General features: G+C 39.8%; 1 non-coding gene across 1 annotated transcript; it reads right to left on the minus strand.

Annotated features, from left to right (window-relative positions):
- Positions 1-334: 334 nt before the first annotated feature.
- LOC143654730 (U6 spliceosomal RNA) lies at positions 335-441 on the minus strand. The gene has a single exon (XR_013161921.1). It is a non-coding gene; the product is annotated as a U6 spliceosomal RNA (small nuclear RNA).
- Between the last annotated feature and the right edge of the window lie 15,208 nt (positions 442-15,649).

Genomic DNA, 15,649 nt, shown 5'->3' on the forward strand with positions numbered 1-15,649 from the left:
GTAGTTACTTCCCGCCTAGTTTTAGCTTTGATGACATTTAGCACATACCTCGAAACTTTTCAATGGCATCCCAGTTTACAAAGAGTAAAGTCTAAACTCCCTTCTATGACTTGAAATGAGCTGAATTTTCTACTCTTGGCTTCTTCTGAAGGGTCCTATTAGGATATTTCCTTTGGCTCATTAAGCTCCAGCCACACTTGGACTTTGTGTATTTCTCAACACACACAAACCTCATGGCTTCAGTTCACCACATTCTACTAACCTAGTACCAGTATGCAACAGATACAGTATCTACAGTGCCTAGCACTGTAATTTTTTTCTTTTTTCCTTTATTAAAAATATGGAACGCTTCATGAATTTGAGTGTCATCCTTGCACAGAGGCCATGCTAATCTTCTCTGTGTTGTTTCAATTTTAGCATATATGCTGCCGAAGTGAGCACCTAGGACTGTAGGTCTCAAAATATATTACTATAATGTTTGTTTGCTCTTCTGAATTCCTCAAAGGGTTTTTAAAATATATTTTTATTGACAAATCTTCACACACATTCAGTCTATACATGGCGTACAATCACCATCATCAAATAGTTGTATATTCATCACCATGATCATTTTTAGAACATTTGCATCACTCCAGAAAAAAAAATAAAAAGAAAAACTCATACATCCCATACCAATTACCCATCCTTCTCACTGACAAGTGGGTAACTTGAGAACATCTCCAATTATGGTAAATATTTGTTATTCATTGATAAAACAGGAATACATGAATTAATGAGTGATGGATTTAATAAATGGAGAAAAGCAATTGTATTGATAAATATCATTTTGAGGGCTCAGGCAGTATCTTCTGATTGATACTTGAAATATCTCTGACACAACACAGTACCATAAATTTGAGAAACAACTAAACGTAGAAGTCCCAAGTGATCTGGTTTCAAATTCTAGTCCTTACTGGCTAGTCAGTGGTTTTGTCCAAGTTACTTAATTTCTCTGAGCTTCAGTTTCACATATGGAACCTGAGAATGATATTTATCTCACTAGTCTATGGTGAGACATGTAGAAAGTAGCTCCTGATAGTGCTTGGTTGAAAACAGGAGTCCTATGATAGCTCCTTTATTTCAGTGGCTCTAAGTACTTATCGTAAATTAGAATCATCTAGACAGATTTTTAAAGCACTTTCTACCAAATATAGTCAGACCAATTAAATCAATGTCTCTTAGGATGTGTATTGGGATTTAGTGATTTTGTTATTTAAATTCCCAGGTAATCCCAAGGACAATCAAAGTGATGAACCAGTGTTACAGAAGACAGAGCTACTTGTTATAAAACAGTCTCTCAACTTGTGGCTTTCTGTCAGGGGAACTGTATGCAGTTTGTACAAGCAGTTTCAATATCCTAATAAAGTTTTATGTTAAGGAAATTAACAATGCTATTTTTCATACTATGAACTGCAGGTAGTTTTTGTTCACGTCAATGACACAATGCAAACTCTATCTTTAAATATCAACGAATCTCATGGGGAAGTGCGAAAGCTTAGAGTAAATAGAGGATGAAGTAGCTGTGAATGGTGAGTGAGGCTGGAGGCCTGTGGGAACTTAAGAATCAAAGGAAAAATGCAAGGAGAACCACCAGAGTCTTTCACGAGGAAAAACATCCTCAAACATGAAAAGATTTTGTCATTTAGAGAAAGCCGCCAATGGAGGGTGGTAGAAGGAAACTGTAGGTGTTTAAACAATCTTCTCCAGCTGAGAACCAGTGAGATAAAGCTAGATGTTGTTACCAGACAAAAGACCATGGATTCTTTTGCCTTTCACACTCAATAACCAATTCCTGACACACCCTGAGACACTGGGGTTTCAAAGAGAGAGTTTATTATTAGATATGTAGTAGGAGAGCAAATGGCCCAGTGTCCCAAAATCTCTCACTGCAGTGATTCGGATAGTTTTATTAGAGAAAAGATGGGCAGGGTTTAGGAAAATGAGCACAGTGGCCCGAGATGCTGAATTAGAGGTAATCTGATTATTGAGTATGCTCAGATTGATTACATTCTTAGTACAGAATGTATGAAAGAAAATGGTGGAATGAGGTATAGGTGACTTATAGGTTAAAATTTAAGCTACTGCACATGTCTGGCAGGCCCACTTTGGTTCAATCCAGTCTCCGTTATCAAGATAACTTTGGACATGGTGTGGGTTAGTTTTGGGCAGATCCAAAACCATTAATAAACATTAGGGGCTTATCTTTAGTGATTACAAGACTCTAAAGTTGAAAAAGTGGATGACTGAGTACAAATGAAGGTTAGTCACAAGGTTTTTACAATCACAGGGTCAGAAGATAAGGGCTATACAATCATTATCACAGATCAAGGCAGCTGGATTACAATTTAGAGATTTCAGGAATTTCCGTCTATCTACTCCAAAATACCAGAAAGCAAAAAGGAATATGATTCAATAATCAAAATCATCCCTTAAATCCTAATTTCTCAGTTACAATGTGAGGGCAGCAAAGTTGACTGGGACAAGGAACGGGTGGCTGGAAAAATGACTACCATCCAGGAGAATGCAAAGCAGGAGGCAGGATCCTAAAGGGATAAGTGAGTAGAGATGGGGAAGAAAGAAATGTGAGTTGAGCAAGAGCAGAAGAGGAGAGTTCTAGGCAGATTTACTAAATAGTCTTGCAGGATTCAAACTGCCCTTTTATTGGGTAATGTGGGTGTAGTCCACAGGAATGACAGCCAGGCTTAACATTTCAGAGCTGCAGCTGCACATCAGGGTTCACAGCGTCTGAAGGAGAGGGAAGATGATCTGCATCATGGCAGCATCACTAGCATTAGAGAAGCTTGGAATTGGGAATATGTATCCTAGGAAGTATGCATTGGAGGTTCCTCTGAGAGATGACTGTTGAAAACCCCAATGAAACAATGAAATTCAGGAGGAGGAGACACTTTAGAACCCAGCCTAGGGAAAACCTGTAAAGCAATACCTTTGGGGAGAATTGAGAAGGAATATTTCCCAGTTGCTCATAGTAGACCAAGTCTTTCTCTCCTTTTCAGGTCAGGAAACAGGTAAATAAGACCTGTGGGCTGGGCAAGCTGAGACCCCAAAGCTGCCTCTGTATGGTCAGAAGAATCAGAGGAAACTGAGGCCAGAGTGTCATGGAATACCTGCCAAGCTGCCATGATATCTGGGATTTTTCATTTTCATAAATTAGAGGATACTACAACAGATGCATTTTTGAGACTTCCCAAACAACTTAAAAATTAGAATGACATTAGGTTTGGCCCAAGATTGTACACAACTGTGCAACTACAAAAAAATAAAAATAAAAATCCGATTCCATATTTCAACACTTTGTAGCTTTCCTTTGGTTTCTTTTTAAGACAGTTTTCATTTTTTGTTTTATGCTATTTTCAATCTCCCTCTTGCTCTTTTCTCTTACTCTGCAAAAGAAATAGAGAGTGATAGGGAAAGGCTCCTTGTTGTCCTCACAGACCCCTGGGCACCCATCAACCTAAAATGATTCAACTTTTCAGATGAACACCTAGTCACAGGAAAAGGACTCATTAATCACCCTTACTTGCTCATCACCTAAATGAGGAGGTAAAATCTCTCTCTCAGCTGTACCCCATGAAATAGAAACCTCTTCTCCCCTGGCATCACACATGCACAGCATTAATGCATATTCTCCTACTTTCCTGACTCCAGTATTTTAGAGCCTCTGAAGGATCTACAGAAATCCAAGTACCCTTGGCCTAGACCCTTCTGTTTACCATATGGGGATGGCAGGAGGCAAATAACCTAATTTAATAGAAAGAATGCATTTTCTAGTGATTAATCACTTCTATAAAGTAAGGAAACACATTTCTGTTGAGGCTAATGATTTACTGAAATGCTTTCCAAGTCGTGAGTACCCTCTCTTCCCATTCTCTGGGCAGTAATGGTGATGCTCAGGTCTCAGAAGAATGTGGCCATCATTTATGGAGATGACACCTTAATCAAAAGCAGGTTTATTTACCAAAGCCATAGTAAGAGACCATAGGAAGGGTAGCAACCTCAATTTTAAAGCCATGACTCCCTCAGCACAAATGAAGTAGCGTGTCCTAGATGAAAGGACTGGAATCCAGTGATAGGGCAATGACTCCTTAAAGTAACTTGGTCACTTATTAAGTTTCGCCTTTCAGCTTCAAGCCCATTGTTCCTTGACATGCTTTATGATAACACAACAGGATTCTGCATTTTTAACAAAGAATGCCTGTATATTCTTCAACCAGTTTTCTCAAAAGTTTCAACATTTTATATAAACCAAAGTACAATTACTAAACCAAAAGATTAACACTCACACAATGCTATTAAATAATATACAAATCTTACTTACATTTCATGCAGATGTCAAGGCTCCAAAAGGATGGGGGAAATGTCGAAGGTCACTTTTCCATCATAATTTTTCTGGTGGTATCCAACTTCTGTGTAAAAGTAGGTGAGAAAAATGACACTATACTATTAAGAGAAGCACCTCCAGCTGCTATGATTATACTTATTTTTCACAGCAGCAATAAGCATTTAGTTACTCCTCTGTATGGAGACTAGCATCTGTTTTAGCAAGGTAATGAGCATTTACTCTGATCAGTAGCAATTTTAAGCCATGCATCATAATATTATTAATATGTTTGTCAACAAGATACCCAGAGGTAATAAGTCACCTCTGGAATTGCACTGCTATTTTTGTGTTAATAGAAATTTATTACTAAACTTACAAATAAAATATTACTGAAGATTGGATTTGGTTCCCAGTGCCTGCCCATGCAAAAAAAAAATATATATATATATTATTTAAGATTGTATATTGTATTAAAGATTGCTAAATTAGGAAAAGAGAATCATCTTGACTGTAGGAGGTTGATTTTTCCTTGTTGCATGGTTACTGAACTTCTTTTTACTGAGAAGTTTTTGTCTTATGGATTTTTTTTTGAATTTCAAATGGCAAAAGAATTAGACATTCAAAACTTACTGCATAACATATGGTGCTCAGAGATTGTTCCGGTAGGAGTGTATATCTCTTATTTTGTGAAATTATGTATGCGGGTAAATCCAACTAGCGCTTTTTTTAGCATAAAATTGACACATATTTCCTCAAATATTTTAACATTTATATTTTGTCTGACTGAATAAGCAAAAAACAATAAAATTTTACATGACAATATACTGGTTGGTCATTGCAGTCCTCCACAAAAGAACAAAACGCATCTCAGTGCTTACAAGCCAACTCAAAATAAACTGTGGTTGGCTTTGCTTTGCTTTGTTAAGAAAACAATGAGCCTACACCTAGAATCCTACGTAACTGGCATAAGAATTCTAGATGCCCAATTCAATGCATAGGAGTTGTAAGAAAAGAGACAGCAAAGCATTTTCTGATATTTTTAACATGTTAATAATAAAATCTTATATTTTTAAGAGGGCTGCTCATAAGTGTTATTTACTTCAATTCTATATATTAATCAGTTTTCATATTTTTCGCATTTCTTTTTTTTTCATCTCTGAGTTCTAACACAGGTTGAGCAATAAACTGACAGATGTATAGCTCTGTAGAATGTCAGATTTGTGGGTTTCTTGGAGGCCAGCTGTCTTGAAACACCTTCCTTCCATTGGTTGTAAAATTTGCCCAGAGTTGTCCAAGTCATGAAGCTAACTGGAGACAGAGTGTGAACTAGAATTCATTATTCTAGGCTACTAGCTATTCTTATTAGTAAATCTTTATTGATAAAGGAGTTCAAGCAAAGGGTAGGTGATCAATCATTCATTTACATTAAAAACTACTAGGAACCTATGAGGTGGCAGGCACTTGACCTTACATCACTTATAATGTAAAGTGTGAAACATTAAAATTTACCTTAGCTGTGATAGGATCGATTGTATGGATTTAGCAAGAATTGGATAAGATCAAGTGGTATATTAGGATCACTTTGGCTACAGGGTAGTGAATGAACTCGAAATACAAGAGTGGAGTGAGATGAGCAAGACATGATGTTGGCATAAGCATGAATAGCAAAAGTTGGGTTTCACTGGGAAATAGATTTTGAGAAAGAGATTTATGTACAGGTAGATTATTGGAGAGCAGAGAAGGAAGTTGTACTGTGATGCTGTTATACCAGAAGTCTCAACCAGTCCTATAGGGAGTTCTGAAGTAGGAAAAGGTCCAGCAGAGAAGTTTCAAATTGTGATCAGTGTGTTGGGCCTTTGTACGCCACATTGACCAGCCATAGCACATGAACCTCACATTGGAAAGGGATTAACATTTGGTGAGATAGCATCCCTCAACCAACAGTAATTGCTGGAGAAAGACTCATATGAGACCTAATACCAGCTAACACTTCCAGGAACTGCAGGAATGAGTGTCAAAGTTCTGAAGGAAGGGCCTGGATGATGTACCAAATTACCTATGGTACTGAGGCTGGTGAAAGGTTAGGGAGATACTTAGAAGGTTGAACCCTGGAATTTTATTGGATGTGGGAAGTTAATGAGAAAAGGGAATCAAGGATGACTTCATGTTTTCTGAGAGGCAAATTTGTTGATGGTGTTGTGGGGAAAGAGAATGATTTCAGTTGTGGTATCACAACCATAAGGGGAGATAATTGAGCATGCAGATCAGAAGATAAGCCAGGATGGAGAAAGAGAATGTACAATAATTGGAATATAAAGTAGCCACAGAAGCCACAGAAATATATATAGTTCAAGGGAGGGTGTAGAGAAAACAAAACAAACAAACAAAAGATTATTGGCTAGAACAAGAACCTGAAAACACCAAAAATAAAGAAATCCCTTTATAGAAAAGTAGGGAGTATGCATACTTAAAATAATAACTAAGGGTATGTTTCAAGAAAGAGGAGGTCTTCAGTAATAGTAAATTCTGTCCAGAGGTTGAGGAAGATAAGCATTTTTGAAAGCCTAATGGAATTTAAGAATAGAAGGATTGTTTGCGGCCATAGAATGAAGTAATGGGGCAAGAAAATTAATAGAAAATGAGAAAAGGAGGACCGTAAGTGCATGTCATTTTCTTAAAAATTTTCTCAGTGAAGGGAAGCGAGAAACATGGTAGGTGCTAGAAGAAGAAATAAGATCCAGGGAGGTTTATTTTTTGAAAACTTACTTTTTTGTTGTTTACAAGAAGTTTTTGATGATATAGGAAAGAGTGGGCTGTAATCAAGGAAACAAGGTCTCTAAATAGGAGTCTGGAGAAGGATGTGATCCTGTAAAATGATTAGAAAGAAGTTGAGAGGAGACATGTTTCCTATTTTAACAGGATAAAATTGAGATGATACATGCTAGTGGAAGTCAATTTATAAGTTAGGTGAAGTCACAGTATCCAAGGTTGAGAGAGAAGCTAGGTGGGGCTGATAGGGATTAAAAAGGAATAGTTGAGAATTTAAGTAAACACTCAAGGTTTCTTTCTAATATAGTCTTTCTGCCCCTCTACCATGTCACTGGTCAGTGTCTCTTATTTTCTTTAAAACCTTCTCTTTCTGCCAAAGACCCTAAATTTTTAACCTTTCTGGCCCAGGAATGCCACCCAAATTTGTGATCACCCAAGGTCATGTAGAGCAGTTCCCACTGGATTCCAATGCGCCAATAATTGGGCAAGTCACATGTATTCATTAATATTACTCCTCAATCCCTTTTCAGTACATTCACTTGTGTGCAGGTTAACATGAATTTCATAACTCTGGACTTCAGTAACATTAGCATTATATATCCATGCACCTATTAAGTTGTTTTGAAAAGCAAGTTAAATAAGTCATAACCGCAAGCCTTCTATACTGAACTTACCATCATTTTGTACACACTCAGAGTCTGAAAGGACATGTTTGATGTTCTGCTTACTATTTATATAACCTGAATAAATCACAGACTTTGGAGTCTCAGATTCCTCCTCTATAAAATTAGTGCAATAATGCCTTTTATATGGGAATGTGGTCAGAAAAAAAATTTAATAGTACATTAAAAATACCAGCAGTACACTTTTGACTAAATCAAGTCAATCCAAATGATCTTAATAAAGAGAAATCATGTGTTGTCTCAGGTAATTCAAAGATGGGAAAACTTCTGGACTTCAGACAAATAAAAGGGACTGAACATGTACCATCTTCACTTTCTTCATAATGCCTGTCTATGATTTCCTCTTTATATACTTCATTCTATTCCTTTTCTTAATGCACATTTCCCACATGGCAGGAAAGAGTTCCAAAGCTTTATCCTTTAAACTTCAGCAACCAGAGAAAAAAACCCAGCTCCATGTTTTTCAGTATCCAGTATAATAGTGAAAGGAAGAGAATGACATTGAGTCCAGTGATTAGATTAAGCATCACTCATTGCACAAGACACTCCCTTTTGGTGAATTACAAATGGAATCAGCTGTGGATGCAGCTGACATGATCATGATTTAATTCTATGAAATGTCCTCATTGCAACAGACAGGCCAGTACTTGCCCAACCAGACAAACAGGTACCACCACTTGGCCAAGGTGACACATGAACCTGACCATGACAGTCCACCCCTTGTCAACTTGGTAGCTATACATACCACCTTAAACCATACCTAAATTTCTAAATAAAAAAACAATAAAACACACATTTTCCTTTCACCTAACAATACTCAACTGCCCTGCATATGACTGGAAACACATTAAATCTCTCCAGAATAGGGTGCAAATCCTTGGGTAATATTCATTCTCAAACTTGATATCTTACAACTTAAATAGTATAACATGAACAAAACAGAATTACAGCCCTCATTTCTGTAACTGATCACGTGGTCAAAGTTCATATTTAACACTACCTTCTTCCACTACCCATTCCATGTTCCCTTTACCCTCAGCAAGCACTTCAGCTGGCCATGTTTCTTTGCCTGGTGGGGTGACCCAAACTTTCATCCCTGAAGTTTCAGAGCCATTGGTAGTGCAGCCTGGATTGGTTCTTGCAGTTTTCTATTGAAACCACAGGGCATGATAGTACTAAAAGTCACCCTAGGGGATCTCCTATATTCCAAGATAAATCTTCTTTACCTCCATTATGTAGTTGCAGTCCTACTTCCCCCTGATAGTCGGGGTCAATCACCCCAGACAATAATGTAATCCCCTTCTTGGCTTGTTGATCCAGTGGCATAAGTAGCCCAAAGTGACTAAGTGGCAGTCTTAGATTCCAGTTCAATGGAATTGCTGTTTCTCCTGGTGGAAACACTCCCCATTTTGGAACTAAAACCTGTAGACCAGCAGAGCTCAGGGTTGCAGGGACAGGAAGCAAAAATTTTCCTAGTGGATCATTAGGGGTAATAGTGAGTGGTACCAAACCCATTTCCCCCCCTTGACTCCTGGATCCATGGATCCTGGCTATGGGAGAAACAGCACCATACAGGGACACTGATTCAGATCATATACAGCTTCCAGGAGAACATTACTCCAAACTTTCAAGGTATTGCCACCTACTTGGCACCGTAATTGAGTTTTCAAAAGGCTATTCCATCATTCTATCAATCCAGCTGCTTCTGAAAGATGGGGAACATGGTAAGACCAGAGAATTCCATGAGCATGTGTCCATTCCCACACTTCATTTGCTATGAAGTATATTCCTTGATCAGAAGCAATGCTGTGTGGAATACCATGATGATGGATAAGGCATTCTGTAAGCCCACAGATGGTAGTTTTGGTGGAAGCACTGCATGCAGGGAAAGCAAACCCATATCCAGAGTATGTGTTTATTCCAGTTAGAACAAATCACTGCCCCTTCCATGAAGGGAGTGGTCCGATTTAATCAACCTGCCACCATGTAGCTGGCTGGTCACCTTGGAGAATGATTCCATATTAGGGGCTGAGTGTAGGTCTCTGCTGCTGGCAGATTGGGCACTCAGCAGTGGCTGTAGCCAGGTCAGCCTTGGTGAGTGGAAGTCCATGTTTCAGAGCCCATGCATAACCTCCATCCCTACCACCATGACCACTTTGTTCATGAGCCCACTGGGCAATGACAGGAGTTTCTGGGGAAAGAGGCTGACTAGTATCCACAGAACGGGTCATCTTATCCATTTGATTATTAAAACCTTCCTCTGCTGAAGTCATCCTCTGGTGTGCACTCATATGGGACACAAATATGTTCATGTTTGTAGTCCACGCAAAAGGGTCTATCCACATACTTCTTCCCCAGACCTCTTTGTCACCAATTTTCCAATTATGATCTTTCCAAGTCCCTGACCATCCAGCCAAACATTAGAAACAACCATGAGTCAGTATAAAAATGCACCTCTGGTCAGTTCTCCTTCCAAGCAAAATGAACAACCACGTGCACTGCTCGAAGTTCTGCCCACTGGGGGGACTTCCCCTCACCACTGTACTTCAAGGACACCCCAGAAAGGTTTGTAGTGTTGCAGCTGTCCATTTTCGGGTGGTACCTGCATATTGTGCTGCACCATCTGTAAACCAGGCCCGAATTTTCTCTTCCTCAGTCATTCACTGTAAGGAACTCCCCAAGAAGCAATCTCTGGTCTGGGAAAGAGAAGGTAATGTGGCAGGAGTAGAGACCATGGGCATTTGGGCTACTTCTTCATGTAACTTACTTGTGCCTTCAGGACCTGCTCTGGCCCTTTCTCCTATATACCATTCCCATTTTACAATAGAGGGCTGCTATGCACACCCAACTTTATGGCTTGGTGGGTCAGACAACAACCAGCTCATGAAAGACAACTCAGGTATCATGGTAACTTGGTGGCCCATAGTTAAGCGTTCAGTCTCTACTAAGGCCCAGTAGCAGGCCAAAACCCATTTCTGAAAAGGAGAGTAGTTATCTGCAGCAGATGGTAAGGCTTTGTTCCAAAATCCTAAGAGTCTGCATTGTGATTCTCCTATAGGGGCCTGCCAAAGGCTCCAGACAGCATCTCTATTTGCCACTGACACTTCCAGCACCCTTGGATCTGCTGGATCATATGGCCCAAATGGCAGAGCTGCTTGTACAGCAGCCTGGACCTGTCACAGAGTCTCTTTTTGTTCAGGTCCCCCCCCAAAAAAAATTAGCAACTTTTCTGGTCACTCGATAATTGGGCACACCCAAATGAGGAATATGTTGTCGCCAAAATTCAAAGAGACCAACTAGGCCTTCTGCCTCTTTTTTGGTCATAGGAGGGCCCAGATGTAGCAACTTATCCTTCAACTTAGAAGGGATATCTCGACATGCCCCACACTACTGGACACTTAGAAATTTCATGGAGATGAAAGGCCCCTGTATTTTTGTTGGGTTTATCTCCCATCCTCTGACACACAAATGTCTTACCAGTAAGTCTAGAGTAGTTGCTACTTCTTGCTCACTAGGTCCAATCAACATGATATCATCAATATAAAGGACCAGTGTGATGTCCTGTGGGAGGGAGAAACAATCAAGTTCCCTGTGGACAAGATTATGACATAGGGCTGGAGAGTTGATATACCCGAGGTAGGACAGTGAAAGTATATTGCTGACCTTGCCAATTGAAAGCAAACTGTTTCTGGTGGTCCTTACTAATAGCTATTGAGAAAAAAGCATTTGCCAGAACAGTACCAGCATACCAGGTACCAGAGGATGTATTGATTTACTCAAGCAATAATACCACATCTGGAACAATAGCTGCAATTAGAGTTACCACCTGGTTGAGTTTATGATAATCCACTGTCATCCTCCATGACCCATCTGTTTTCTGCACAGGTCAAATAGGAGAGTTGAGTGCGGATGTGGTAGGAATCACCACCCCTGCATCCTTCAAGTCTGTAAGAGTGGCAATAATCTCTGCAATCCCTCCAGGAATTTGGTATTGCTTCTGATTTACTATTTTGCTTGGTAGGGGCAGTTAAAATGGAAGTAGGGTCTTCCACTTGGCCTTTCCCACTATAATAGCCTCACTGCACAAGTTAGAGAGCCAATGTGGGGATTCTGCCAGTTGCTCAGTATATCTATACCAATTATACATTCTGGAACTGGGGAAATAAGTGCAGAATTGGTCCAGCGGCCCACTGGACCCACTGTGAGATGGACCTGAGCTACAATCCCATTGATCACCTGCCCTCCATAAGCCCCCACTCTGACTGGTGGACCAGAGTGATGTTTTGAGTCCCCTGGAATTAATGTCACTTCTGAACCAGTGTCTAATAATCCCCCAAATATCTGCTCATTTCCTTTTCTGCAATGCACAGTTACATTGGTAAATGTCCATCAGTCTCCTTGGGAAAACTTGGAGGAAGATTAACAGTATAAATTTGTGGCAGTGTAACAGGGTTCTCCCCCAAAGGGACCTGGCCTCCCCTTCATTAAGAGGGCTCTGGGTCTGTAATCTGTTTCAAGTCTGGAAGTTGATTAAGGGGCCGTGACTCTGTGTTTTTGTAATTCAGGTTAGACTCCTGTTCACTTGACCTATAACACTTTTGTTCATACAGCTCGAACAAGAATTTAGTAGACTGCCTTTCTATTGTATTTCTAGGTACCCCATGATTTACTAGCCAATTCCACAAATCTCTGTGCATCATATAATTTTGATGCCTGCTTTGAGTTTGCTGTCTATTATAATAGCCACATCTACTCTGTCTTTGGCGATTAAGTGCTACCGCCTGGTTTCTGCCAAATCAGGATCCCATCATCTCCATTGTGTTTAAGGATTCCTTAAACACAGTTGCTACAATAATATCTGACCTACAAAGAAGTGCAACCACAGAGCTCTTCAGGGATGATGGTGCTAGTCTCACAAATTTATTTCTCACTGTTCTGGTAAAAGGTGCATCCTCTGGACATTCCTGGGGTGTAAGAGCAGGCTTTGCATGATAAATCCATTCTAACATTCCAATCTCTCTAAGCCTCTGGATCCTCTCATCTACATTATACCAGAGCAGTTCTGGCATTTCAGCCTCAGGTAATGTTGGTCACCTTTGGATCCATATTTCAACGAACCAAACAAACTAATAATGCCTTTTCTAACCCCTCAAGCTATAACATTGAATGTAGAATCTCTGCTTAGTGGGCCCATATCAATAAATTCAACCTGATCCAGCCTTATATTCCTCCCACACCATTATCCCACACCTTTAAAATCCATTGCCACACATATTCTCCTGATTTCTGTCTACATAAATTGGAAAACTCACACAGTTCTTTTGGAGTATAATGTACTTCCTCATGTGTGAATCTTTGTACCTCACCTTTAGGGGCCTGTTGGGACTTTAGTCTAGTTATAAATCTGGAAGAAATGAGGGGGGTGGGGGTGGGTCATGAAAAGAATTAGAAATATCTTCCAAGCCATTTGCTTCAGGGCCTTCATTTGCAGTTTCATCTGGTGAAACAGGATTAATAACTCTAGGGCTAATCCCTTCAGGAGGAGGTTGGGTGGCCAACTCCTCAAGGTAGGCTGGAGATGGGGTGGTTATGTCCTCAGGGCAAAGTATTACAGGGTTATCTAGAGAAGACTCAGCATGACCTAGGGTTTTCAATCTCACCCCCAACATCATTATCAATCCATATGTCACCATCCCATTTTTCAGGGTCCCACTCCTTTCCAATTAATGCCCTCACTTTAACAGCAGACACCATGCAACATTGAAATTTCAGTTTATGTTGTAAAGTTGCTACTCTAAGAATAAGTTTCTGAGTCTGATTTTCAGAGATCTCAAGTCTACAGCTACAGGAAATAAGATTTTCCTTCAGGATACTCATAGAAACATCTATATCTGTCAGATGGCACTTAAGCTTTTTGTTTGAAGCCTTAAGCCCATTCCTTTCACTCCTTAATGTAGCCAGTGTATCTAACAATAACCAGTGAACATCTCTATACCTCTTATTTCCACAAAACTCTGTAAAGGTGTCAAAAACATTATCCCCCAGAGCCTGGCTTCATACAAGCGAAGCATTAGGAGAATTGAATGGTGATATTTTGATTATCTCTTTTGCCAACTCACTCGATGGATTGGGAGTGTAATTCTGATTATGGGAATCAGAGTCCTTAGTGCCTTTGTGTCCAGTCAGAGTAAAAAACTATTCATAAAAAAAATATTTTTAAAATTCTGTTTCTTAAGAACCACTCCTGGTACCAAGATGCACTAGTTAGGGATCTCTAGAGAAACAGAATCAACAGGGAACGCTCGCAAATATTAAATTTATAAAAGTGTCTCATGTGACCACAGGAACGCAGAGTCCAAAATATGCAGGGCAGGCTGTGAAGCCAATGATTCTGATGGAGGGTATGGACAAACTCCACTGGAGAGGCTCGTCAGTCAAAGCAGGAAGAGAGCCTTTCTCTTCTAAATCCTCCTTAAAAGGCTTCCAGTGATTAGAGTAAGCATTACTCATTGCACAAGACACTCCCTTTTGGCTGATTACAAATGGAATCAGCTGTCGATGCAGCTGACATGATCATGATTTAATTCTATGAAATGTCCTCATCGCAACAGACAGGCCAGCACTTGCCCAACCAAACAAACAGGTACCACCACTTAGCCAAGTTGACACATGAACCTGACCATGACACCCAGATGTGGAGGGTCAGGAGCAATCAATCAGACCCAAGCAGGAGCAATCAATCAGGCACAAGCAGGGAAAGTTCCTACAACATTGGGGCGGAATGTCCCCAAGAGTTTAACAATAACCAATGTTAGGAAACTGAGAAAATGGGATGTGTTTTGACAACAGCTAACAGCATTTTTCTGCTTCTAGGATACACTTGCTTGCTAGCAACTTCAAAACCACAACATGATTTTAGCCTTTATAAGCACACCTTGAAAACCTCTGGAGGCTGCTCTCTGAATCTTCCTCCTTGGAAGTTTCTGAGACAGTCGCCGTCCGGCTAATAAAGACTCCAAATTGGCTTGCAGTTTTTGAATTATGTGGTCTCTCTTTTGGTGCACCCCACAACACCAGACATAAGACTATGGCCTTTCCAAAAGTAAGAGAATATTGTAAGGATCAGGGAGAAAAATAAAAGGAAATAATTAAAACAACAACAACACATAAATGTAAATAAGGAAGAAACCTCCTATCATGCATGCTACAATTTGAAACAGGGACAAGATACCCTATATGAGGCTTCTGTATGGATTAGGAGAAAACATTCCCTCTGGGATATCAATTAAAAAATTATTTGCTTCCACTGGGCAGCAGAAGCCTTAAGAAACCAGACTGGGGAAGAAGGTGAAAAGGCTCAGAATATGGTAAGCAGAACATTAAACTTTTAGCCCCCTCTTACACTCACCTCCCCCAATACCCAAACCCAGCCCCTCTATCTAACACCATGGTAGCTGTATAGGTGAGGAGACAATAATCCTAAATATTCTCATGAGCACATTCATTTCAAAGATGCATAAAAGGTATAGTCACATTGATCTCCTCTTTTGACTGAGAAAATTCTATACTTGGCTACTGCAGAGAGTGTTGAAACATGTAAAATCAAACAACATGGCTGATTAACTGTAAGACTCAAGGTTCCAGCTCTATACCATAAACTAGGGAAGTTATAGAAAGTCCTAGATCTTTTCCTATCCAACCTCAGGCAAACACATTATGTGGAGAAATGGGGAAGGAAACTATAAAAAAGCAAAGATGCATAGCTGGAACAAAATATAACTTAAGAAACATGGGAATTTCTCACATTTGCTTACAACTA

This window comes from Tamandua tetradactyla, chromosome 13, assembly GCF_023851605.1.
Source record: "Tamandua tetradactyla isolate mTamTet1 chromosome 13, mTamTet1.pri, whole genome shotgun sequence".
In the NCBI taxonomy this organism is placed as follows: Eukaryota; Metazoa; Chordata; class Mammalia; order Pilosa; family Myrmecophagidae; genus Tamandua; species Tamandua tetradactyla.